Below are 27,072 nucleotides of genomic sequence, written 5' to 3'. Positions count from 1 at the left end.
ACTGTCTGGTTTGGCCAATGTACATGGCAGAGGGACTGGCACATGATGGCATATATCACATTGGTAGATGTGCAGGTGAACGAGTCTCTGATAGTGTGGTTGATGTGATTAGGTCCTATTATGGTGTCCCCTGAATAGATATGTGGACAGAGTTGGCAACGGGCTTTGTTGCAAGGATAGGTTCCTGGGTTAGTGTTTTTGTTGTGTGGTTGCTGGTAAGTATTTGCTTCAGGTTGGGGAGGGGGGCTGTCTGTAAGCAAGTACTGGCCTGTCTCCCAAGATCTGTGAGAGTGAGGGATCATCCTTCAGGATAGCTTGTAGATCCTTGATGATGCGTTGGAGAAGTTTTAGATGGAGGCTGAAGGTTACTTTCTATGTTGGGCCTGTACTGTAGTAGGTGACTTCTGGGTACTCTTCTGGCTCTGTCAATCTGTTTCTTCACTTCAGCAGGTGGGTATTGTAGTTGTAAGAATGCTTGATAGAGGTCTTGTAGGTGTTTGTCTCTGTCTGAGGGGTTGGCACAAATGTGGTTGTATCTTAGAGCTTGGCTGTAGACAATGGATCATGTGGCGTTGCCTGGGTGAAAGCTGGAGGAATGTAGGTAAGTATAGCGGTCAGTAGGTTTCCAGTATAGGGTGGTGTTTATGTGACCATTGCTTATTAGCACTGTAGTGTCCAGGAAGTGGATCTCTTGTGTGGACTGGTCCAGGATGAGGCTGATGGTGGGATAGAAATTGTTGAAATCATGGTGGAATTCCTCAAGGACTTCTTTTCCATGGGTCCAGATGATGAAGATGTCATCAGTGTAGCGCAAGTAGAGTAGAGGTGTTAGGGGATTAGAGCTGAAGAAGCACTGTTCTAAGTCAACCATAAAAATGTTGGCATAATGTGGGGTCATGCGGGTACCGATAGCAGTGCCGGTGACTTGAAGGTATACATTGTTCCCAAATGTGAAATAGTTATCGGTGAGGACAGAGTCACAAAGTTCAGCCACCAGGTTTGCCATGACATTATTGTGGGTACTGTTCCTGATGGCTTGTAGTCCATCTTTGTGTGGAATGTTGGTGTAGAGGGTTTCTACGTCCATGGTGGCCAGGATGGTGTTTTCTGGAAGATCACCAATGGATTGTAGTTTCTTCAAGAAGTCAGCGGTGTCTTGAAGACAGCTCGGAGTGCTGGTAGCATAGGGCCTGAAGAGGGAGTCTACATAGCCAGACAATCCTGCTGTCAGGGTGCCAATGCCTGAGATAATGGGGCATCCAGGATTTCCAAGTTTATGGATCTTTGGTAGCAGACAGAATACGCCTGGTCAGGGTTCCTAGGGGTTTGTCTGTGCAGATTTATTCTTGTGCTTCTTCAGGGAGTTTCTTGAGCAGATAGTGTAGTCTCTTTTGGTAACCCTCAGTGGGATCAGAGGGTAATAGCTTGTAGAATGTGGTGTTAGAGAGCTGCATAGCAGCCTCTTGTTCATATTCTGACCTATTCATGATGATGACAGTAACTCCTTTGTCAGCCTGTTTGATTATGATGTCAGAGTTGTTTCTCAAATAAATTTATTAGTCTCTAAGGTGTCACAAGTACTCCTCATTCTTTTTGCTGATACAGACTAACACAGCTACCACTCTGAAACCTATTCATTTGTCTAGTTTTCTTTTAAACCCTGTTATAGTCCTAGCCTTCACAACATCCTCAGGCAAGGAGTTCGACATCTTGAATGTGTGCTGTGTGAAGAAGAACCGCCTTTTATTTGTTTTAAACCTGCTGCCCATTAATTTCATTTTGGTGGCCCCTAGTTCTTATATTATGGAAACAAGTAAATAAATTTTCCTTATTCACTTTCTCCACACCACTAATGTTTTTATAAACCTTTATCATATCCCCCCTTAGTCTCCTCTTTTCCAAGCTGAAAAGTCCTATTCTCTTTAATCTCTCCTCATATGGGACCCGTTCCAAACCCTAACATTTTAGTTGCCCTTCTCTGAACCTTTTCTAATGCCAGTATATCTTTTTTGAGATGAGGAGACCACATTTGTGTGCAGTATTCAAGATGTGGGTGTACCATGGATTTATATAAGGGCAATAAGATATTCTCCATCTTATTCTCTATACTTTTTAAAATTATTTCTAACATCCTGTTTGCTTTTTTGACTGCGCTGCACACTGCATGGTCATCTTCAGAAAAGTATCCATGATGACTCCAAGATCTTCTTCCTGATTAGTTGTAGCTAAATTATACCACATCATATTGTATGTATATTTGGAGTTATTTTTTCCAATGTGCATTACTTGACAGTTATCCATATTAAATTTCATTTGCCATTTTGTTGCTCAATCACTTAGTTTTGTGAGATCTCTTTGAAGCTCTCCTTCAAAGTTCTTTGAAGTTCTTTACAGTCTGCATTGGTCTTAACTATCTTGAGCAGTCTAGTATCGTCTGCAAACTTTGCCACCTCACTGTTTTCCCCTTTCTCCAGAACATTTATGAATAAGTTGAATAGAACTGACCATTGGGGAACACCACTAGTTACTCCTCTCCATTCAGAACACATCGATGGGCAAACCTGGAGAAGGTGATGGCAGCCCTTCGATGGGTCAGCTGGTAGAGCAAAGGACTGGAACCTGCACTCAGGAAGTCATCCTTACGTCGCCCTTCTGAATCCAGCTTGAAGGCGAGCTTCTTTTTCTTCCCCTTGAAAGAGCAAGCGAAGAAAGAAAGGTCAGGTGGGCTAACTCAGTGCAGAAGTCTGTGCTGTCTTTTCTTTGCTGGGAGGCCAAAATGAGGGACTTGTGGCCAGTAAAGGGACTGCTGCGCTTCCAGAAAACAGCCCACCGCTGAACACAAAGAGTATGCTAAAGCCTGGGATTGAACCAGGTACTTCTAGATCGTCAGTCTAACAGTTTCCTGACTGAGCTACTTCAGCACCCAAAAGGTATTTTTTTGGCCTGCTGCTTCTCTGTCTGGGATGTTTTTTGAGCCATGGCACACAAAAAGGACATCATTTGCGAGCGCCCACGAAGGAAAGATGAATTTTTGCCTGTCTTGCTCAACTTGACTTGTTTCCTCACCCCATTCCTGCCTTAAATCCTGGGTTACCTGGTGGCTAAAGATGGTCCATTGTCTCAAGCAGTGCCAGAGCCTGACACAGTGCCCCTGGGCAGCCTTTGCTCTGTACATGCTGGCCATGCACATTTGCAAATACTTTAAAGCTCCGGTCAGTAAGTTCTGGGGATAGTTGCTCATCTTCAGAGGAAACTCCTTAAAATTGGCCTGCTTCACCCAGTGGTACATTGACCTCTGTTCAGACTGAGCTGAAGGGGGGACCTCACTGCTGTGGCCACTGCTGTGAGGGCAGCCACTGTTGCGGATGAAGCCATCCTGCAAACACCTTCCATCTAGCCATCCACTGAAAATCGTGCAGGATGTAAGGTGGGAGTAGAAGAAGACTAGAGGAGGGGGCTTCCTAATCTCCTCCCCCTTCTACCACCATCGGCCATCCCATACCTGGTGCTGCACCCAGTGGGGTCTAAAAAAATACGGCCATATCTGAAGACTCAGTTATGTTCTTTGTGGTTGCCTTGCCATTCCCCTAGGGCCTGACCTGATCTCCAGCTCAGCCACCCACTGAATATTGAAAAACAAAAAAGTAACACAGAGAAAGGCTTCAAAGCCCACCAGGCCCAACCCCCCTTCTAATATGGCAGAAAAGCCACACTTCTCCTGACTTGGTAGGGACATCCTATTGCCCCACAAGAAGTGGAAGGCCATCGTGTTCAGCAGCACTCGTGGAGCAGGGCGAAATAGATGGCTGAGGAAATTCCTCACAGCCAAAAGATAGGTTTTGAGCATCACAACTTTGTAGGCTAATGACAAGGTCCACTTACGCCACCTGCCGAGCTATTCCTTACAGGCCAGCAACTGCTTCTCCCAGTTCACGTTTCCCACCTTGTCCCCAACAGAGTGCTAGAAGGCCCAGCTCATCACCCTGCCCACTCTTGCAGCCCTCCTCTTCTGCCCTGACTGATAGGGAGGAATATTAAGCCTCCCTCCCTGAGGCCTGCCCTTCAGCATTCCTGGGGAAAACCAACACTGATAAAATGACTTTGGGCCAGTAGGTCAACCAATAGTGATGCCTCCTAGGCCAGGCTGCAGCCCAGCTTCAGGACTCAGAGGAAATGGAGCTCGCATCCCTACCTACAGGACTTCAGGCACGGCCAGCCTTCTGGATGAAACATACTCTCTTGCGCTCAAGTCACAACAGCTAGCAGGCAAAAGACAGGTTACCATGTCATTTGAGCGAGCAAAATGAAGCTTTGGAAATCCCAGGATGGTTAGCTGGCAACCAAAGGACCCCAAGGTCCCATTGAGACTTAAAGTTTGATTGCCGGATTCAAAGCCCTGAGTGCCAGCCCTTACACCATGGGACCAACAAGGGAGCCCTTGACCTCTGTTGACTTCTGTCATGGAGGATGCTGTGTGGACAATTTTTTCTGGCAGGGAGGAGCCAGTGAGAACATGCCTCTCTGACCAGCCCTGAATTTGCTCAAAACATCAGCACACAGCTCTTGCTGCAGGCCCAGAAGCCTTTCTTCCTCCAGACTGTGAGGCCAGTGGACAGGTGAGGAAATAGCACCTTCAGTCCCAGGCAGTAAAGGGCCCTTCCTAGGAAAGGCCAAGTCATTAAAAGGAAAAACTGGAGTCAAAGAGAGTCCTACTGAAGTTCATGGGGGATATTACAGGAAAATAGTGTTTCTCTGCCTGATCAGGGACTTGAACCCTGGACCATCAAATTAAAAGTCTGACACTCTACCAACTGAGCTAGCTAGGCTCACATATAATAGCTAAATTTCATGTAGAAGAAAAACTAGTCAAGAAAAACAGAGCTGGAAACAATACAGAAAGTATGCTATTCTCGCTCTCTTAGCAGTCTTAGCCCCATCCTGCTCCTCCATCTGGCGCCCTGAAGCCTTATTCTTTTTTTTTTTTGTTAAATATCAAATCCGGGAGAAAACACAGTTATATAAAGCAAAACAAAATCACAAACAGAAATATAATTGGAAATACAAAAATAGAAAAGGAAAATGCAATACCCATCACTTTATCCTATCTGGGCCATTCCTGAATTGAGAGCACCCGCTAAGGTCCCGGACTGTGTGCTTATGAGAAACCTGAAGGAACCCACAGCCTGAACATGAAACTCCACTGCTCCCAGGTGCCGCAGTAAAACTCTTTCCCTGCTGTGATGTTGCACTCCATATGATTTTATGAAAATATGTTAATGAGAGTGAATATAATGTAACTGGAATATGCTTCATGGAAAAGGTCTCGTGCAAGGTATCATTACAAACCTTATAATCTACTGTGTGTGTTCATCCTATTTGTATGAACTTATCATTCTTGTATCTGAAACTAGAAATATGAAATATAACTCTGAGGTCCTGTTGTAATTATGCAAAGTGTGGGCTGTTAATAGTGGTGTGGAATCTTGATGGCTCCCATTAACCAGGAAAATTGACTGTAGATGGCTCTGTCCTGCACCTTCTGTGTCAGGCAAGGAAGAATAAAGGCTTGGGGTCTCACCTGGTACAGGAATCCATCTTAAACCTGGGGCTTTTCCCCAGGATAGAGACAAAAGATTCCTGCCTTGTACCAAAGCTATATAAGGGGGTGGAACAGAAGAAAGGTAGCTGCAGGCATGAGAAATCCATTAGCTACCACCTGAGCTGGAAAAAGGACTATACCTGGCAAAAAGATTGGGCCTAGACAAGAAATAAGTCTTGTCTGCAAAAGATGCTTATTGGAAGATCTCTGAGGGTGAGATTTTATCTGTATTGTTTCATACTGTATTAGGCTTAGACTTGCATGTTTTTGTTTTATTTTGCTCTGTGGAGAATACAAACTCCATAGAGAAGGAAAAGTTAATGACTTAGAAAAGTCTCTCTGTGTGTGTTAGATGGGTGGGAGGGTGTCTAGAAACCACTCTCCTATAGTTTCTTTTCTCTGATTGCCTTTAGAAAATATGAAGCAGGGAGCAAAAACCATTGCCTTCTCTGAAGCTTGAACTCAGGACCTTCAGATTATGAGACTGATGTGCTGCCAACTGCACTAAGAAGGCTTGGAAAAGTTTTAGGCTCAGTGCATATAGCACCCTCCTACAGCAGGGAAGGAGCCAGGAGTGTGCTGGAAGAAGCAGGGAGATCTGGTTCCCAGAGACCTGTCCTGGCAGCTTTCTCAGCAGCAAATAAATCAATTTACCCTGCCAGTGAACAATCTATTGGAACTAATGGCAGAACAGGGTGGATGTTTCCAAGACATGCACGCACTTCCACATTTTAGAATTTACTCTCCTTTCCCTAGTATGGCACTTTCTTTGTGAATTGGGAAAAGCAAGTCCAGGAAGCTACATGGGTAATAGAAACCAGTGTTCCAGGTAAGGCTTGAATTTATAACTCCAGCAGTATTCCCATTTGCACTAAATGGTTGCACCACTGCAGGTTCTTAGACAAAATTGGGAAGCAGGCAGTTATTAGTCTCTGTGGTTCACACTTTTGCCTGGTAATTGAAAGGCTGATGCATCAAACCTAACGCAATATGCAGCTTTTCAGCGATGAGACTCCAGTACATTTTAACAGTAAGAAAATCTCCTCTATTCTGGTCTAGCCCCATTTGACTCCTCTGCCCATCTTCTCTCCCCCCCCAGTCTCTTTCCTTCCCCATTGGGGCCATGCAGAGAGGATCCCCAGCCAGTCTCTGTCACAGAGAGTCTGTATCCCATAAAGGGAGGGAGGGGTCACTCTAAAACATTGATAATGGGGGGGGGGAGTGGTGTGTGTGGTTAGGGGGAGAAAGGATGGAGAACTAACAGTGGGGCCCAAAGAGATTCCCCCAGATTGAGGAGATCCTCTGCTGCCCACCATCAGCTGTGGGAAGAACAATTTGGGATTGCTTGGGGAAGCCACCTTTAAAAATACAAGTGTAACATGCTAATTATATTTTAATAAGACCAAAGCCTCCTCAAACCCAGTGTCACAATCACTGGAATGACTTTGTTCTGATATTTTACTGGTCGCAGCCATAAAGCGAGTCAAATTACAGTTTCCATTCAAAGACAGAGCGTACACAAGAACCCGGAGGCTTTTAATTCCTTAGGTTCTGCTGCCATTTAATTTATATCCTGTTCCAAGATTTATTATTGTGCAAAGCAATGTTAGGCCCTTGGGAGTGTCCCACCTGTTCCCATCTGCCACCCCTGGGCAATTTAAAAGGGCCTGGGGACCCCCGCCACCACCACCAGCAGCACAAGGGGGCTAAGGCGGCTTCCTGCCCACCCTTGCTCCGTGTGGCACACCACTCCCAGAAGTGGCTGCCATGTCCCTGCAGCCCCTAGGGTGCGGGGGTCTCCACACACTGCCCCTGCCCCGAGTGCCAACTCTGCCAACTGTGGCAATGGGAGCTGCAGAGGTGGAGTCTCCATGCAGCAGTGCACAGAGATGCCCCTGGCCCACCCGCTTAGGGACTCCTGCCAGAGGGGGGTGTGGGTCACTTTCTGGAGATGCCCAAGGTAAATGCTGTGCCCCTCACCCTCTCCTGCACCTCCAACCCACTGCCCCAACCCAGACCCCACACCCACACCCAAACACCCTCCAAGAGCCTACCCTCCACACCTCCTCCTGCAACCCAAACCCCTGACTGAGCCCAGACAGTGCACCCAAACTCTCCCAGAGCCCAATCCCTCTCCATCCCACACCCAAACTCCCTCCCAGAGCCTTAGGAAGGGGTGGGGATGGGGCAGAACTTGGTCCCATTCTGGGCACCACCAAAAATTATACAAACCTGCCACCCCTGTCCAACCCAATCTTCTCCTGATGCACCCCAGCCCACATCTGTGCAGGGTTTGAAGCTTGCATTACTTAAATTCCAGGACACTTTGGGATTTCAGCTCCCCTTAGCCCAGAGGGAACCTTCACCCCAATCCCAACCAGATTCTTGTCCATGGGATCACTGTAGGGGGGCTGGGTCCCTCTGTGTCTTTTCTCTCTCTATGACAGGCCAGGCTGCAATAACTGGAATAAATTGCCTAGGGAGATTGTGGAATCTCCATCTCTGGAGATATTTAAGAGTAGGTAAGATAAATGACTATCAGGGATGGTCTAGACAGTATTTGGTCCTGCCATGCGGGCAGGGGACTGTACTCGATGACCTCTCAAGGTCCCTTCCAGTCCTAGAATCTACGAATCTATGAAACTGGGGCATCTGAGCACCCAGGACTTTCTGTGGGGCTCCAGCCTTTTTTCTACCCATCGTCAGCACCATCCCAAGCTGCACTTGCCTCAAAAAGATAGTGTCCCCTGTTGGGTGAAAATCACTGACCTCTCTCCTCTCTGAGCACTGACTGCCCCTCTGTTTCCTTGCCTCTCAGTTTCTGCAGATGAGACCTGTCCCTCCAGTGCTGGAGGATTCACCCTTCTCATCTACCATTGTCCTAAGCAGCAGAGTGGGTGGGAATCTTAAATGTACTGAGGTGACTTAGGAGCCGAAACCCCCACAGATCTTCCATGCACTTGGCACTTGTCCCTCACTGAGCAGGACTGAAACTCATGCAGGGAGACTGCTGGGCCACATCCCAGCTGGGCATGAGCAAAGCAGCAGGGTAAAAGGAAAACCTGGAGATACAACCCAGGGCCTCATACATGCAAAGCATGTGCTCTACCACTGAGCTACATCCCCAGCTGTATTGTGTTTGTTATTGGTTACATTCAGAGCCCTCCTATTTTCAGAGCACCCAGTGTCCTAAAAGCAGCATGGGGGACACATTCCCTGCTCTGAGGGGCAAACCTGCTGTCCTGGAGGTTGCTGGTTCTTAGGGGTCGCTTTGTAGCAGGGCCAGATTCTATGTGTGGGGCAGAGAGAGTGTATGCCCTGGACTCAGGGTGCAGAGATACACTTAGCTTTCTCCCCTGCATTGGAGGGGTGGTGCTGCAATCCCCTGCTGCAAGGTCATAGTGGTGGGGGATGCTGTGAGTAGCTCCACAGCTCACCCTGGTGGCAGAAGTGGTGTGGGAAGCTCCAGGTGTTTCTAGGATCTGTAATTTCTACCTGCCTGTAAAGTCCAGCTTTCCCCAGCACATTCACTGCAGTGCAGTTGGGTCACTGTTTCCATGGCTGAACAGCAAAGAATTACTCTCAGTTTCCCTTCTATCTGCAGCATGATTAGCCTGTGTCAGTGATTAATGAGGTGGATCTAGTTGTAGATTGTTATTCATTCCCCACCTTGAGAATTCAGACAGTCCCTTTCCTACTCAAATCCCCAGCACCTCAGTGACCCCAGTAGTAGGGGTTGGGTTTTCCCTGAGGCCCTGAGATTTTCAGGGTTCTTTTCCCCTCCACCTGGAGTGAATTCAGCTTTTTCCCCATCCCAGAAATTCCATGAAATAACAACAGGAGCATAAAGAAAGAGGGGATGAAACATCTCATGGCCAGGGCTGGATGTGCCCAGGGCCCGCTGCTTGTCCATTGTTTCCATGGAATTTGGCACCCTGCTTTGCACAAGAGACAGAGAAAGATCTTGCTGTTCCTGTGTCTGTGCAAAGAAAATTGTGCTTCTGTATGAAAGAGAGTTGGGAAATGGCCCCATGATGGGACAATATCCTCAGGATTAAGACCTAAAGACTCAGGCTGAGAACTGATATAACTCCATTCATCTAGAATTTAACAAATTGTCTTCCATGGAGACACTGGTAAATTGTGACGTTGATCCAGACTCTGAGGGTTCAGGCTGCTTTAACTCTTGATAACAACATGAACTTGATTCCAAGAAGGGAGAGAGGAGAAGCCTGAAGCAGACTTTAGTGCCAGGCTGGGGTCTCCTGCTTGGGTGGAAACTTCCTTCTCTGCTACCAGGGGACAACAACCACTGGAGACATACCAGGGCTCGGATGAAAGGGGATTGTTGCATGGACTTTATGCGTACAGGGTTCCACTAACTCTAAATCCTCCACTGTAGCAGGAACTTAGAAAGTCACACCTTGGTCAATCGTAGGACTGGGGTTTGAAAAAGAGATTCTTTTTTCCTCCCCTTCATGAGAAAGAAAGTAAGAGCTGGCAACTCAGGTGCAGAATATCACTTTTGCCTCTGGCTGAGGAGCTGGAAACCAGGCACAGATGACTGGTGTCTCCTGAAGGGTAGGGGGCACAATTTCAAAGTTCAGCCCCACCCCTTATGATCAACAGCTCCTCCCAGGTATGAACAATGCAGGGAGAGGGAGCAGCAAAGGCAGCCCCTCTCCACTTACCCCTCCAGCAGCTGCTGTGCAGGGAAGGAGCCTGGCAGCACCACATGATGTAGCAGGCGATAGCTAACCCAGGTGGGGCACATGGCCCCACAAACCACCCTCTGCAAGTGTTGCCTCTGAAATTAGGAAAACTCAGGAGTTCAAGGTACAGCTGCACACCCAGAAGAAAACCCAGCACAACATGCCCAGGGTGAAAGGGGTGCTAAAGCCTGGCATCAAACCAGAAACTTTCAGATCTTCAATCTAATGCACTCCCAACTGAGCTACTTTGGTAACAACCTAGCCAAACCACGAAGGCTTAATACATGAGCCACAGCACATGCTTGGAAGATTTTAATCTTGATGTCACAATGCAGGAGGCGAGCAGTGGATTTGGCCCCTGTGCCGTAGGCTGTGGTTTCCTATATCCCATTCACTCAAGCCAGCACCTGCCCCCTCATGAGCTGTCACTGGCGCCACCAGGTCTGCTAGACAGGAGCAGTGGTTCTCACTGGAACAACTCCACCCACAGCTCGCAGGCTCCTCCCAAGCCTAAAACGGAAAACCATCTTGCCAGAAAGCAGCCCACTAGGACACACCATTGCTTTTTTTCCTTCCACCCAGAACCCCGCTTCTTCTCCTGGACTGCAAGTAGCGATCCCTGGGATGCCAAGAGGCAGGCACACGATTCTACCTCCCAGCAGCCAACCGCACCTCCCCAGGCTTTGCAGAACAAATGATGGCTACTACAAACTCCACTTAGCTGCAATGAGGCGCTTAGCTTCTGCCCTGCCTTCCTCAGCATGACTTTCCTCTATTGCCCCATTCCTGCCTTACTTCCTCCTTTGGCAAGTCATGCAAAGGAGGCCAGCAGGAAGAGCTGGCCTCTGTAGGCCAACCTCCAAGGGCAGAGGAGGCCAAGCCACAAGCATTCAAAAGGCGACTGGCCTAATTCCTCTAGCTTCCCCAAGCTGACGCCAAGGTACTTTGTCCACTGATGTCACCACCCCCTATCATGCGTGGGTTGGGGTTATCCCAGGGACAGGCCAGTGGCAGAAGGAGGAGAGCCTTGCTGGACAGCAAGGGGAGCTGGGAAAAGGAAGCCACTATGTTTCTGCCCGGTTTTGGGCTGAGGCCCTTTTGCATGTTAGGCAAACGTGATAACCACTACACTACAGAAACTCCATCACAGTGTGCTTCCTTGCCCCGCCCCTCAAATTCCATGCACTTTGGTGGTGCTCACCCTGGCACACACCGATGGGTGAACCTGGAGAAAATGGCGGCAGCTCTTCAATGGGTCAGCTGGAAGAGCAGAGGACTGGAGCCGGGGCTCAGGAAGTCATCCTTACATCACCCTTGTGACTCCAGCTTGAAGGGGAGCTTCTTTTTATTCCCTTTGCTGAGAAAGAGCAAGTGAAGAAAGGAAGGTCAGGTGGGCCAACTGGGTGCAGAAGCCCATGCTGTCTTTTCCTGCAGCAAAGCCCGAAATGAGGGACTCGCATTGGGTAAGGGCACTGCTGTGTTTCCAGGAAACAGCCCACTGCTGCAGAAAGAGGGACAAAAGAGCATGCTGAACCCTGGGATTAAACCAAGGACCTTTAGATCTTCAGTCTAACACTCTCCCAACTGTGCTACTTCAGCATCTGCAAGGTATCTTTTTGGGCTGCTGCTTCTCACCTTGAAGCTTATTCTCAATAAAACATCTATCTAATCTACAATGGCCAATGCAAGACTGACATCGCTTGCTATTTTAGCACTTGAAAATGTCATCAACTAGTCTTTGGATCTCTCTAATGCTGTGCTTCAGTTCGTGAGGGGAAAGGAGAGACAAGCAATCTTTGAACAAAAGGCCTAGGGTTAACATTCTAACGCTGTCTCTTACTGTAACACTATTTTATACTGGTCCACCCTGTGTTGGTGACAGTTCCATTTCTAGATGTTAGTACATTTCAGTTACTGTTAAAATTAAGTTTCTATATGCTTAAGGGAAATTATTTTTTTATTTGCTTATATATGGCATGAATAAATACAGATTTACACATCCTATCATGATAATTTACTATCTCATATGATAGAGAAAATCATGCATGCAAATTGTGCATCAAAATCATGAAATGAGCTACAAATGCAATAAAAAAGCAAGGAATTCAATGGTTTAATATACGGAGCGGGGGTGGGGGAGCACAAAAGACACTTCTTGCCTGAGATGCCACTTGGTCTAGGGGAAGCCCTGTCAGGGAAAGCAGGAGTTAGTTTCACATGCCTATTTTCAGGCTGTAATCTGTGGGCACCTTACTCTGTGGGAGGGATCCTGGTAGCCCAGACTCAGCACTGGAACAGGCCCCTGATTGAGGGGGTGGCTGCATGGTTTACAGCACTCTGATGTCTCTGGCAATGTGTCTCTCTGAAAGCCTCAGATCTGCATGCCCAGAAGGCTCCTGCACTGCCTCCGCTCCTTTCACATCCAATAGAAAGGAGCAGCATCAAGGGTCAAGAATGAGCTATAGGGCACTACGTGGGTGGCAGAGGCTTCAGGAGTAAACCCAGCACCCAAAGCAGAGGGGAAATATAAGGCTTTTTCTCTTTACTTAGCCACATGGTATAGCTCAGAGAGCTCTTTTAAATGTCTCCCCTCCCACAACCTGGGAAAGAGGAAGGATTCTTAGGTTCTAGCTTGATTTGGATGAGGATCACTGGACTCTAGACCCATTCACTGCCCTTTCCTAGAGAAACCTTTTATACACAGAACCGGGCTGAGATAAATGCTTACTGGTGTCAAGAATTGCTCCCCTGGAATAGCAGCAGTTTTGGGCAGCTGGAAATCTCGCCAAAGGAGCTGAAGCATTGGTGGTTCAGAAATAGATGTCCTAGGTAGTTCATGGGAGATTTAGGTTTCTTTTCTGGATAATAGCAGTGTGAGTTTTATTGCCTGAACATTTCAATAGAAAAATTCAGACCCAAACTGTGTGTGGTGAGGAGGTTGATAGCGGTTTCTTTGTTTTAGATTTAGTTTGTTTTCTCATTCTCATTTTAAAAGCTCTTGATCATTTTGATGGGAACAATGTTTGTAGAAGACCAAGGAAAGTAGGAAAAATTAAAAATCTGCATTGGAGTGAGGGGGTCTCTATGTGCCAGGACAGGGGTGGAGATTTTCATGGGGAGGGGGTTAAGGGATAAATGCGGGGCTTTTGTGGGAACACGGGGATGTTTTGCAGTTTAATTTTTTTCAAAGGGAAACCTCCCCACTTTCCCTGTGCTGCTGCCCAGCTCAGACCCCACTGACACCCCTGTGACAAAGTGGAAATTTTCTGAACATTTTCTATGCATTTTGTGTATACCTCAGTTTCCCCTATTTGTTGCATGATTATCTAGGTCAGAGGTCCAAAATGTATGATGCACCCTGCCAGGGGGAATGGAGTAACATTCAGGGGGATGCAACTGGGGCTGGGACAGCCCCCATGGGGCATGGGAAGGGAGAGCCACCCAGCTCCGCTCTTGGCCCCAGCCCCAGCTGCTGGCCCTGGCTGCCGGCACCGCTCCTGGGGCTCCACTCCCAGCCCCACTATGGGGGCTCCACTCCTGGTCTCGGCCCCCACCCCCAGCTCTGGCCCCTGCCTCAGCCCCCTTACCCCCATCTGCGTCCCTTCCCCCATAGCTGTGGCCTCACTCCCAGCCACGACTCGGGGGGGGGGCATGAACAGGGGTAAGGGGGTGCATGACCCTGAAATGCTTTGGGACCACTGATCTCGGTGGTGGGACAAAGGTGTTTAATCTTGGCAGAGATGCCTAAAGGACAGGTATGGCTGCTGTCTAGCTGCTTGGGCCCAGACAATGGCCACAAATTCTGTATCCTAGCAACTGCTGGCCCAGGTGTACCTGCTGCAAGAAGCCAGCTGGCAGGGATGAGTTGGAGAACAAAGAAAGAGCTGGAGGCCAGGTGACCAGTTTACCAGGGAAACAGAACAAAGGACAGAAGAGGGGCAAAAGGGCATGGCTGAGGTTGGGCTGTTGGAAGCAAGGAGTCTCCTGGTTTTGGGACTCGATGGGAGAGCCCAGGCTCTGAGTTCTGGGTCTCCCCAAGATGGACATTGCTGAATCTTCCTGCTGCCCGTGTGTTGCCGGCACAGAGGCCCGAGGACAGCAACAGTGGGGTTCGTTGCCCGGTGTGCTTCACGTCAATAAACATACCGGGGTGGAGAAACAATCAAAGTTTATTTGAGATCTCAAAGTGGTGCAAGGAGACAGGCAAGTCTCAAATCAAGCACACCAGCAAAAACAGTTTCTCTCTTCTTATACATTTTACAACTAAGCCCCCCCTCTCTGCCCCTCCCCTCTCTACCGAAGGCATGTTTATACATTTAAGCAATTAAATCATTCTAGGGCTATAAATCTAGCTTGTTAGTAACTTCTCCCTAAACAGTTATTTGGTTCTGTTTACCCTTAGTTTATTACCCCTTCCCCAGCTAGAAACATGCAAACCTCATCATTATTGTTTGGTACCTGGTATGAGCAAGGTCGTAATTGCTAACTGGCTATTTACACATTCCAATTCCTGTCCTTGGCTTTTGAGGCCGATTAGAGTTAAACATGGAAGGACAGAGTTTAAACATGGAAGAACTCTGGCTCAGGTAGGCCTAGTGACCCCAACATGTGCTAACAAAGAACTTTCCCAGGCTGTATTCCAGACCACTAATGAACCCTTCTGTTTCACAATGCTGGCTGAGTCAGTGTGCCTCCCCTAGCACAGTTGCTGCTGTGGGACCCCGGTTGTGGGTTTGGCAGAGGGAAAATATTTGCTTTTTAGTATGCCACATGCAGGTTGTGGGGGGTGGCTGAGGAGACAGTATGTGCTTTTCAACTTCCTGAGTATATTAGTAATCTCCCTGGAACTTGCATGGGCCATAGCAAAAGCTCACATTCATCTTCCAGAAGAGAGAAGAAGTGACGAGCTTTTGAATTTTTGCAGAATGGCTTGGGATCTGCAGAGGGGAGATGCAGCTGCTGGGGCTCCAGCCAGCCCGGGGCTCTTCTGAGCAGGTTGTGGGAGGAGGGCTCAGGGCTCTGGCTGGATGGAGGATCCTCTGGCCAGGGCTGTCCTTAGCCATAGGCAGAACAGGCAGCCACCTAGGGCACCATGCTACCTGGGGGCACCGCTCTGCCCGGAGCCCAGACAGACGGGAAGCAATGGAGCATGTAAGAGCAGGCTGCAGGGTCCTAGAGAGAGCCGAATGCAGCACAGTCTGATGGAGGGGATTGGCTGCTGGGGTCTCTGGGAAGGGAAGGGAAGCGGGGGTAGGGGTGGGGGAAGGAACTCACCTGTGAGTGTGACTCTTTCCCCCGGCATGAGGTGAGGCAAGCTCGGCGGCTCTGGCACCAGTATCCTTTGTTGTTCCCCATAATGTCCATTCTTCTGCCTCCCGCCCCACTGAGCACCTCCCCTTTCTCCCCCTCCAAGGAGCACCCTTCTCTCTCTCTCCCCTCCAGCAGGGCTGGGTTGGGTGAGGTGCTGGGGGTGGGAGGGGGAGGCTAGCTGGCTGCCTGCTGAGGAATGAAAGTGAAAGTAACTCAGTTCCTCTGCAGCCAGGCAGGATTGGACTGGTCACAGGTGGCTGGGCTGGGGATAGCCAGATAGCATGTGCGAAAAATCAGGACAAGGGGTTGAGGTAGGGTGAGCAAATGTCCCACTTTGATAGGGACAGTTCCAATTTTTGTGTCTTTTTCTTATATAGGCTCCTATTACTCCCCCACCCCCTGTCCTGATTTTTCACACTTACTGTCTGGTCACCCTAAGTGGGGGTAATTGGTGCCTATACAAGACAAAGCCCCAAATATTGGGACTGGTCCTATAAAATCAGGACATCTGGATCTGGTCACCCTAGCTGGGGAGCGCGTCTCTCCCCCGGGCTGGCAGTGATCCATCTCATCTGGGGGGAACTGCGCAGGGCAGGATGCGCTGCTGTGGCTCTGTGGGTGCCCCGTCCCTGAAATCAGATGCTGGGCTAACTTCACCATGGTCCATGGTGCTGGTGGTGGTGCCCAGTGGCGTGTGATTGGACCTGAGGGTTTGCTGCTGCTGTTGCCACTCTGCACCCCAAGAGGTGGATTTTGGAGTCCTGCAGTTTTCCACCTATCTCCTCCTCTACTGCAGCTGTTGGACCAGCAGGCTGGGGGTAGCCAAGCATGAAAGCAGGACTGTGTTGCCATTTAGATTGTCATTTAACAACTTTGTTTGCCTGAAATGCTTGCTAACAATCTCTGAATTCAATTTCAATATTTTTTTTTAAAAAAAATCAATATCTTAGCCAAAAACAGAAAATTAAGTTGTTGACAATTATTTGTGACAGGTTTGGTTTGGGGCAGGGAGTGGGCCAGTTTTCATCAGAGAAACAAAAAATGTTGACTGACTTTCCTATAGCCCTGTTACTGCTAAATAGAGCCCTCCAACAACTGTAATATCTCATCCCCTTACTAGTGTATAGAGCAGGGGTTGGCACACATACCAAAGGTGGCACACGAGCTGATTTTTGATGGCAGCTCAGCCCACTGCCACTCTGGGGTTCCAGCTGCTGCCCCATTGCCTGCCGGGGTCCCGGCTGCCAGCCCCACTCAGTGCCCACTTCTGGCCTGGGGACCCCCAAGGAACCCCAGTCTGGCAGCAGGCTGAGCAGGCTGGCAGCTGAGACCCTGGCTGAGCCACTCAACCCGCTGCCAGCCTTGGGTTCCATTCACTCAGCCGGCAGCATGTTGAGTGGGGCCGGCAGCTGGGACCCCAACTGGCAAGGGGCCGGCATCTGGAACCCCAGAGCAGCAGCAGGCTGAGTGCTGCCGGCACCCCAGACTGGCAACGGACTGAGCCACTCAGCCCCCCCGCTGGCCCCGCTCAGCCTGCTGCCGGCTGAGTGAATAAAATCCCAGACTGGCAGTGGGCTGAGCAGGGCCAGTGGCTGGACCCCAGACTGGCAGTGGGCTGAGCAGGGCTGGTGGCTGGAACCCCAGACAAGGATCCCAGGCAAGGATCACACTAAATTGATCTGCATTTTAATTTTATTTTAAATGAAGCTTCTTAAATATTTTAAAAACCTTATTTACTTTAAATACAACAATAGTTTATTTATATAATATAGACATAGAGAGAGACCTTCTACTAATGTTAAAATGTATTACTGGCATGGGAAACTTTAAATTACAGTGAACTTGGCACACCACTTCTGAAAGGTTGCTGACCCCTGGTATAGAGTGACCATATGTTGTACTAAGATTCTCTTGCTTTTTTTTCCAGTGAGTCAGTATAGCTTTTGCCAGCCCAGAGGTTGGGCAGCCAATGTCTTATGTTTTCACAATGGTTTGTCCAACTTTCATCAAGTAAATACATGGTTAATATGAGTTTAAAAGGCCAGGGACACTTCCTTGTGAAGAATTTGTGCAGCAGAGCATGCTAAATCTGTGAAAATGTCAATTGTTGATGGAACTTCAGAAGCAGTGATGTATCATATATTTCTGGCAGTGCCCAAAATGTGCTGCTATTGCTAATGTCTTTCCAAACAAAAATAAGGCACAATAGGACTTCTGTAACACTTCTGTGCTACCTTAATCTAGATGAGATGATTCTGTGCTGACTTCATTTTGGTCACTTTGTGCTTTACCTAGGAGTAAAACTAGGGTTATATTTTCCCGCTGCTTGGAAACCCAGCTTATTAAATTGGATAATGCCATAGATCTATTTACAGTATAAGGTTGATGAGTTGTAACTAACATTAAGACTGATACCCACTATACATTTAAAATGAAAAAGTGGCTTTGTAAAAGTGACCTGGGTTTCCAACTCTACTGTGTCTCAGTCAGGGCGGAGCGCCTTGTGATGTGTCTTCACACTAGCTCAAGGTCACAGTGCAAGAACCTAGAGAGCTTCCTGAAGCACGGTGATAGTTTTGATTTAAATGGACGTGAAGTGTACGAAGAATTGAGGACACTGTCACCAATGTTGCCGCATGCAAAATCGGTGATGGACATTGTACAGTTTATTCATACCAGCAAACTTGTTGACATATATCCTAATGTGTACATTGCCACTCGTATTCTACCGACAATTCCTGTAACAGTAGCATCAGGAGAACATAATTTCTCAAAACTAAAGCTCATTAAAAACTACCTCCGTTCTACAATGAGTCAGGAACACTTGACTGGTCTTGCTATTCTTGCAATCGAACAAGACATCACTTTGTCTTTGTCATACAATGACATTATTACTGATTTTGCAGCCAAAAAAAGCCAGAAAGATTGCTTTTAATTAAAAACAAATCCTTGTTTCAATACCTCTTATATAAATTTTCAATAAAATGTTGACAAATTTAAAAAATTATATTATTTGCATCATTCTGTCAAATCAGAAGTTTTTCTATAGCGCTACTTCTTTAGTGCTAGTCCATCAGCATTACAGTGTGCTTAATTAAGTTAAACTGGGTTTAATAACGTGCATGTGGCAAGTTTTCCAATCCTGTAAGGATCATGTTTGTGTTGCTAAGAGCAAGTCAGGCACAGGGGCACCAGTTTAATAATCCCTCCTTGGGCACCATAAATCGTAAGGACGGCCCTGCCTCTGGCGATAGGGTAGGGGGGTCTCAGGACTTCCATCATGGGTTGGTAGGAAATCTCAGGCTGTGCGGGGGAGGTCTCAGGGCTTGGGTTGGAAGGGGGGACTGGGTCTTGGGGCTTCGGCCATGGGGGGTAGGAGGTCTCATGTTTCCAGCTGTGGAGGGGGCCTTGGGCAGTGAGGGCACAGATAGTCTTGGGGCTGCCACAATGGGGGGGCGGGGCCTCAGCCTGATAGAGGGGGTAAAGGGTCTCAGGGATCTAGCCATGGGGGGGCAGAAGGGGTGGAGCTGGGAGTTAGCCTCCCCAAAGTGGGGCTCCACCTATTGCCCACGATGGTGACTGCAGAAGTTGGGGCTGCATGATTCCCCTTTGGGGGGGTGTAAGGCTTTCCGAGGTGTCCGATTCAGGTGGACTCACTGCAGGAAGCTCCTGGCATGGAACAGGAGTGCTGAAAGGTCCAAGGTCAGACCCAGAAGGCACTGAAGCTAAGGAGGCTTCCCCCAGTGAGAGCGTGCGCTGGGGGTGTCACACTGATGAGGGTCCTGCCTGGGTTTGACTCAGAGCTGTTCCAGAGCACTGAGCCTGTGTGCCCATAACAGCTCCCCAGCATGTGACCTACAGGCTCCTCTCTGGCAAAGATCCTGTAAATCAGAGACAAACTCCCCACTTCTCCCAGTTAATCTCCCCCTGCATAGAACCCAGAGCAACTCCTGCCTCGCTGGGTCTCCTGACAGCCACAACTGTCCAAGGAGCTGGCCAAGTTCTTCCCCTAGGTCCCTGTGCAGGGGCAGTTGTCAGTTCCGACCTCATGAGTATAGTGGTGACTAACCCTGCCTGTCATGTGGGGGACTGGGGCTTGATTCCCTCATGAGAAAGCTGTGATTTTGACACCATGGTTATGTCTACAGTACAATTTAAAACCCACAGCTGGCCTAGGCCAGCTGACTCGGGCTTGACAGGCTCAGGGTCCAGGGGCTTGCTCAGGCTGGAGCCTGACCGCTGGAATCCTTCCCTCTTGCTAGGTTCAGTGGCCTATATACTGGAGATGAGTTCCTAAATGGGGAATGTACACTGGGTGCTGCCACTGGACAGACACTTCCTAGCAGGAGACCCACCCAGTTAATGTGATCTACTCTAAAAATATTCGATGAAAGAAAGTCATCCTGGGACTCTGTATTCATCATCTCGCAATGACTTGATTCAACTTGCTCAGGTTAGAAAGAAAGATTTTTTTTATTTTGAGCCTGGAAATTGCCTATGGTGTGAAAGTTAGAGCTGGATTATTTTGAGCTCATACATCCTTATCACTAATGAAGGAGTAAAGGAATGTACAAACCAATGAAGCCTTAAAATGTCATTTACATCCTCAAGCCTTGTCCCTGTGGCAGGATCTCAAGGACAGACAGAAATGTTACCCAGTGTCAGGAGGAGAGAAGAAAGCACTTTCCCTCGTGTATTTCCGCAGTCTGTCGTGCAAGGCAGCAGAGGTGATTTCAGGCACTTTCTGTCACTGATTTTTTTTCATGTTGGTGTTGGAGGAAAGACTTAGACCTGCCAACTTTTGGAACATGTGAATGTTAAGTGACCAAGTGATGAGTTAACAATAATGCTGTTGCACAGGATTTGATTGGAACTAGAAAACAAAAAGCCCTTAAAGTTGAACTCTTGGGTGAATAGACTGATCTGATTTATAGTCAACCTTGGACGGCAATAGATTGTTACAGCAGTCAGAACAGCCTGGTTTGGATTGTTTGTTTGGTTCATTGGTTGGTTGTTCTCCCTGATAAGTTACAGAGGGTTCAGAGAAGAGCCACGGGAATGATTAAAAGCTTGAGCAGGGAGAGAAGTTTAAAAACAAGCCCAAGCTTTCCTGCTCCTGCTGGCTGTGACTGCTGAGGACATTTTCCTTCTCTACTCCCGGGTCTCTCTTCTGCCAGATTCTTAGCCAGTGAGGCTGCCCTGCAGACTATGGCAGAGCAGTTTGGTAAAATGCTGCAGGACTCACCATGTAAGAGTGCAGCAGCTATAGCATCTTGACTGACCATGGGCCAAATCCTGCAGCCCTAGATGACCACGATGACCTGAGGCTGCAGAGAATTCTGTTGCAGATCCCAAAGCTTCCTCAGAGCTGGTAGGAAGCCAGGCTGTGAATGGACTCTAACATTCCCTTCCCTAGCAGCATAGAAAAAGCTCTTTTCACACATAGCAAAGGTCAGCTCCTGAGACAGTTCCCATGCACATGAATGCTGCATTCACAGAGTCCCGGCATGTCAGGAATTCATATGGGGCTTGGAAACAAGGAGGACTTAAGTAACGACGTTTCTCCTGTGTACATGAAAAAGAGGCAATGATTCAACTCCCCTTGCTGGTTTGCAGCATAGAGGGCACAGCAGAAGGGTAAGGGGCAGGGATGATGCACAATTAAGAGGGCAACAGACAAACATCCCATAGCAGGCCCTCTAGATTCACTGCAACAGTCATCTGCCTTTTCCTGTGTAAAACCCACACCTGAAGTTCCAATGCTTCACCAAGTTCCCCTGCTACAAAGCTGCCTCTGACTCCCCTCCAGCTCTCCTGCTGATGTGGAATGAGGGAGAGAAAGAATAAGGTCATGCATCCCAACAACAATTTAGAGGTCCTCTCAATGGAATCCATTTATGGTTCTAAAAATATGCTGCAAAAGAGAGTAGCCTGTAACTGTGTGGCCTAAAAATAAGATGTCTTATCCCTGAGGGTTTGAGTTCTATTACAGTTGTGCTTCTTTAGCCTTCGCATGGGCTGAAAGCCCAGCTTTCTTTAGGGCCAAAACCCCTATTTGGCCACTGGGGCAAAGGCTCTGGCTACAGGGGTGCTGGGGAGAGCAAAGATTAGCATGTGAGACCTAGATAGTCCCAATCTAACCTCTGGCCTTCCCAGCTTGCCAAAGAAAGTTGGCAGACACCTCAGTTAGCATGTAGAGCAATCTCCCTCTTCCAAATCTGTGCCTGAACCTGTGCGTGAGGGGGCTTGTTAAATCACACCTTTGGAGCCTGGGTGTTTTTCTGCTTCTCCCCAGTTGGTGAAAAGCTGCTTAGGGAAAAATTTCCTCCCCCACCTCTAAAAGGAGCACCTTGAGTGGGAACGGTAAGAGGCCCCACCTGGGGGCCTGGCCCTGCTTTCCTACAACATTCTGATGGTGACCGCGGAACATCAGCAGCCCCCCCACATGGTTGTCTGTAGTTGACCTGGGGTGGGTGTTTGGCTAGCCAGGATGCGGGGAGCAAACTGGTCACATATCTTTGTGGCCTTCCACAGAGCACAATTAGGCATGGTCCCCCCTCCTCTTGTCCCACCCTCTGGAGCTCTATGACTTTTAAGGTTTCCCTTAGAACCACCCCTCTTCTAAGTGTCCAGAGATATGCTGGGCTCCAGCCTGGGCCTCTTGCTCCTGCTTCTCTTTCCTTGACTATGAAGCCTGGTCCTGGCATTCCTTTAAAGAACGAGGTGGGCAAGACAGAAAGCATGGAGACAAGTGCAATGGAAAAAACCTGTCGGCATCAGGCAATGCAGAGAGAAACACGGACATTAGATTAACCCACAGAACTTCAGGCATCTCTAGGCAGACTCTCAAGTTGTGGGTCCCCAAGCTATCGCATGGGTCCATCCTGTCAAGCCAGCCAGACCAGAGACTTCCCTCGAGTGGGCATGAGTAACCCAGCTGTAGGGAAAAGACAGATTCTTGTGCAACTGGGGAGCAGAATGGAAAGGTCTCCAGGGCTTTTGGTTTTGGTTTCTGGATTTAAGAACCTAAGGCAAAAGGACACTGCCTAGTGTACTCTGGGTAGGGTGTTTTGCTCATAGTGTTATGTTATGAATCCTGATTGTGGTGTTTTCCCAAGTTAATACAAGGTTATTTTCCTCCTTTTTATTAAAAGTTTTCTTTTCTACAGTCAGTGCTTGAGAGTGGGGAAAGGTATTGCCTCTTAGATACACCCAGTGGCCATGGTTTGTTTCTCTAGACTACTGGGGGAGGGGGCTTAAGCAGATTTTGTGTTGTATTGTTGAAGAGGAACCCCAACTACACAGGAATTGTAACTTCAAACTTCAGATTAAGAGCCAGAGGTGCTGCCAACTGAGCTAGCCAGGCCGCCTCAAAGTGTTTCCCCTTCCACCACAAGAGCAAGCCCTGGGTGTTTCTCTGCTCCTCCCCTACCGCCAAAAGCAGCCCCTTGAGTGAGAACGATAAGAGGCCCCACTGGGGGGCTGTCTCTGCTTTCCTACCACTTTGTGATGCTGGTCACAGAACGCATGCTGGTCTGCAGCTGGCATTCAGTGGGGGTTTGGCACATCAGGTGGTGGGAAGCAGACTGGCTGGGCATCTTTGTGGATGTCCGCAGGCCACGCATAGGCATGGTCCTCCCATCCTCTTGCTGTGCCCTTGGTTATGCTGTGGTTTTTAAGCATTCCCTTAGAGCTCTCAGTACCAGCTCCCTCTGCTCTAGAGCCCAGAGGAGGAAAGGTGTGCTGGGCTCCAGCCTGGGACTCTTCCTCCCTCCTGCCTATCTCTGACTATTAAGCCTGGCCCTGATACTCCTTCCTTTAAGTATCATGTGGGCAAGAGAAAGAGCATGGCAGCTGCAGGTACAAGCAGTGGTGAGCTGGAGCTGGTTCTCACCGGTTTGCAGGAACCAGTTGTTAAATTTAGAAGCCCTTTTAGAACCAGTTGTTCCAGGACAACCGGTTCTAAAAGGGCTTTTAAATTTAACAAAAGCTCCGGCAGCTGTCCACCCTGTCCCCAGCCCCAGCTCACTTCCCCCTCCTCCCCTGAACGTTCCGCCCCCATTCTCCTCCCCCTCCCCTGCTTCCCACAAATCAGATATTCACAAGAAGCCTGAAACAAGCAGCAGGCAGGTAAGCTGGGACGGGGGGGCATGAGGAGGGCTCCAGTCCAGCTCCGGCCGAGCAGCTCCCTCCGGCCCGCCCCCTACACTGGCCCTGGCCCTGGCTGAGCGCCCCAGCCCGGTCCCGGCCCTGGCCCTGCAGCACCGGTCCTGGCCGAGCGGCTCCGGCCCGGTCTGGCTCGGGCCCCGCAGTGCCGGTCCCGGTCCCAGCCGAGCGGCTCCAGGCAGCGTGGTGAGGGGGCAGGGAGGTAGTGTTGGAAGAGGGCAGGGGAGTTTGGGGAGTTATGGGGGGGTGGATAGGGGTTGGGGCAGTCAGAGGGCAGGGAACAGGGGGATTGAATGGGGGAAAGGGTCCCAGGGGGGCAGTCAGGAAGGAGCGGGGGTTGGATGAGGTGGTGGGGGGCAGTCAGGGGCAGTTGGAGACAGAGAGAAGGGGTGGTTGGATGGGGCAGGGGTCCTGGGGGGCCATCAGGAATGTGAGGAGGGGTTGGATGGGGTGGCAGAGGGCAGTCAGGGGACAGGGAAGGGGGTGGATGGGGCACAACCCCCTCGTGGGGTGAGGAGGAGGGAACCCGTTGTTAATATTTTGGCAGCTCATCACTGGGTACAAGGACCAAATTGTGGACATCAAGTGAAGCAGCAAGAAACACAGCCATCAGGTCAACCCTCATGAATCACTAGCCAGACTGTTAAATTCTAGGGCCCCAACATATTGAACCAGCCAGACCAAAGCCCTAGCTCTAGCGGGCATCAGTGACCCAGCAGGAGGAAAACCTCACTCTCGTGCACCTAGGAACATGGAGCTCTAAGGCTTTACAGCAAACCAACACAGCAGCAGGAGGTCCCACTGAGATTTGAACTTAGATTGCAGGATTCAGAGTCCTGAGTACTGACCATTACACCATGGGACTTGCAGCTATTATTATTTCTGGACACCTGTGTGACCCTCAGCTGGTTGGTTTGCACTCTGCACTCATTGCTTCCCTCCAGCTGCTTCTTCTTTTGGGACTCTCTCTCCTCCTCTGTCTTTGCTGCTCTCCTTCCCTAAACATTGAACCCAGCCCTTGTTGCTGCTGACACCAATTGGCAGAAGGGCCTATAAGTCCCCTGCTTGAGGGGAGGCCAATGCATGTGGTAGGCCAAAAGCAATATATTTTCTGTCTTATTATCTATCCCTTAATGATTCCCAAGATTCTCTTTGCTTTTTTGACTGCCACTGCATATTGAGTGGATGTTTTCAGAGAACTATCCACAGTGACTCCAAGATCTCTCTCTTGAGTGGCAACAGCTATTTTTGGCCTCGTCACTTTATATGTATAGTTGGGATTATGTTTTCCAATGTGCATTACTTTGCATTTATCAACATTGAATTCATCTGCCATTTTGTTGCCCTTTCACCCAGTTTTGTGAGATCTTTTTGTAACTCTTCACAGACTGTTTTGGACTTAACTTTCCTGAGTAGTTTTGGATCATCTGCAAATTTTGCCACCTCACTGTTTACCCCTTTTCCCAGATCATTTATGAATATGTTGAATAATACTTGTCCCAGTACAGACCACCTGGGGGCACCACTATTTACCTCTCTCCATTTTGAAAACTGACAATTTATTCCTACCTTTTAACCAGTTATTTATCCATGAGAGGACCTTCCCTCTTATCCCATGATAGTGTAGTAGAGCAGAATAGGGCTTCCTTGGGAGGGGGAGTGAACTGAGAATATATCAGGAGGTTGTACACATTTATTGTCCTGGTGAAAAAGCATGTCTGATACTCACTGTTTGCTGCTCCTGCCGGCTGTGACTGCTGAGGACATTTTCCTTCTCTCCTTCAGGGTCTCTCTTCTGCCAGTTTCTCAGCAAGTGAGGCCGCCCTGCAGCCTGTGGCGGAGCAGGTTAGTAATAGGCTGCAGGACTCACCATGTAAGAGTGCAGCTGCTGTAACACCTTGACTGATCATGGACCAAATCCTGCAGCCCTGACAGCCCAGGATAACCCCCCACTGATGGCAATGGGAATTGAGCCTTTGTAACTAGCTGCTGGCACCTCCGGTCTCAGATATTAATTAAACTGGTGGCAAACACAGCTTCAGCCAAAGAAGTGAAGGATATAAGTGAAGGAGCAAAGCTGGCCATCTGGGGAGCTGCTGCAGTCCCATAACCACAGCTGGAAGGGAGAAGAGGAAAAACTCCCTAAAGTGCTGGGAGCAGCACTGAGAAAAGGAAGTTTGTAAGTGAGATCAGTAGCAATAAATATGAAATGATGGAGTGCTTTCTCCTCTGTGATGACATGTTTGAATTGTGTTACTTTACTATGAGATAAAGCTTTAAAATATTCTGCTCTAATTTCAGGATGGGTCTGTAACTATAATTGATCTCTGTGGGAAATGGACTCTAGATAGTGATCTTTGAGAAGAGCTGGCTGAAGAGCCTTCCTACTAACCAGGAGATCCTGGCTTGGCCTGCCAGTTCTTCCTTGCTGAACCTAGCTTATCTGTCAGGCTCCTTTTTTTTTTTTTTGTATCTTTTCTCATGAAAAGAAAAGACCTCACTGCACAATCCTTGTAAGTACTCGTTCAAGACAGAGAGCGCCTTCCTTGCAGCTTTGGGTAAGTCTATACTTACCTCTGGGTCCGGCGGCAGGCAATCGATCTTCTGGGATCGATCCCGGAAGTGGTCGCCGTCGACGCTGGTACTTCAGCTCGGTGAGAGGAGTACGCAGCATCGACGGAGGAGCCTGCCTGCCGCGTCTGAACCAGCAATAAGTTCAAACTAAGGTACTTTGACTTTAGCTACGTTATTAACGTAGCTGAAGTTGCGTACCTCAGTTCGAAGTGGGGGGTTAGTGTGGACCAGGCCTTTGTCTTGGAAAGTGGCAAATTGTAAGTCTGGATCTGAAGGAAAGGTTACCATGACTCAGAGTTGAGCTGAAGTTGCTGTGATTGAAATGCAGAGCACTAACCACTATATGATCAGAGCAGCTTGTGAAAGAAGTGCATGTTAGAAGCCCTCTGTCAACTCAGCTGTGGCTTTCTGTGCACAGAGCCAGCCTGCTCAAGGTCTGCAAGTCTTGAGGGAAATGGGGAACATCTGTACTTTAGAATTTGAAGGTGTTGTCTTGGAGCATCAAGTGAAACAGTTGCAAACAGGCCTTTGAGGAAGGCACCATGGCTTAGCTGGATAAAGCCCCTGACTTATAAACAAGAGATAGAGATATCCTATCTCCTAGAACTAGAAGGGACCTTGAAAGGTCATCAAGTCCAGCCCCCTGCCTTTACTAGCAGGACCAAGTATTGGTTTTGCCCCAGATCCCTAAGTGGCCCCCTCAAGGATTGA

The 27,072-nt window shown here is 48.7% G+C and overlaps 3 non-coding genes and 1 pseudogene across 3 annotated transcripts; all 4 read right to left on the bottom strand.

Moving 5' to 3' along the window:
- LOC117869927 overlaps positions 1-27,072 on the bottom strand; it is a 193,990-nt pseudogene that overhangs the window by 153,913 nt on the left and 13,005 nt on the right.
- On the bottom strand, positions 4,754-4,826 carry TRNAK-UUU. Its single transcript has one exon. It is a non-coding gene; the product is annotated as a tRNA-Lys (tRNA).
- TRNAM-CAU lies at positions 6,041-6,113 on the bottom strand. The gene has a single exon. It is a non-coding gene; the product is annotated as a tRNA-Met (tRNA).
- Positions 11,838-11,910, bottom strand: TRNAF-GAA. Its single transcript has one exon. It is a non-coding gene; the product is annotated as a tRNA-Phe (tRNA).

The sequence above is a fragment of the Trachemys scripta genome, chromosome 25 (assembly GCF_013100865.1).
Source record: "Trachemys scripta elegans isolate TJP31775 chromosome 25, CAS_Tse_1.0, whole genome shotgun sequence".
Lineage (NCBI taxonomy): Eukaryota > Metazoa > Chordata > Testudines > Emydidae > Trachemys > Trachemys scripta.
Note: the sequence above shows the minus strand (reverse complement) of the source record. Positions and strands in the feature narration are given on the sequence as shown.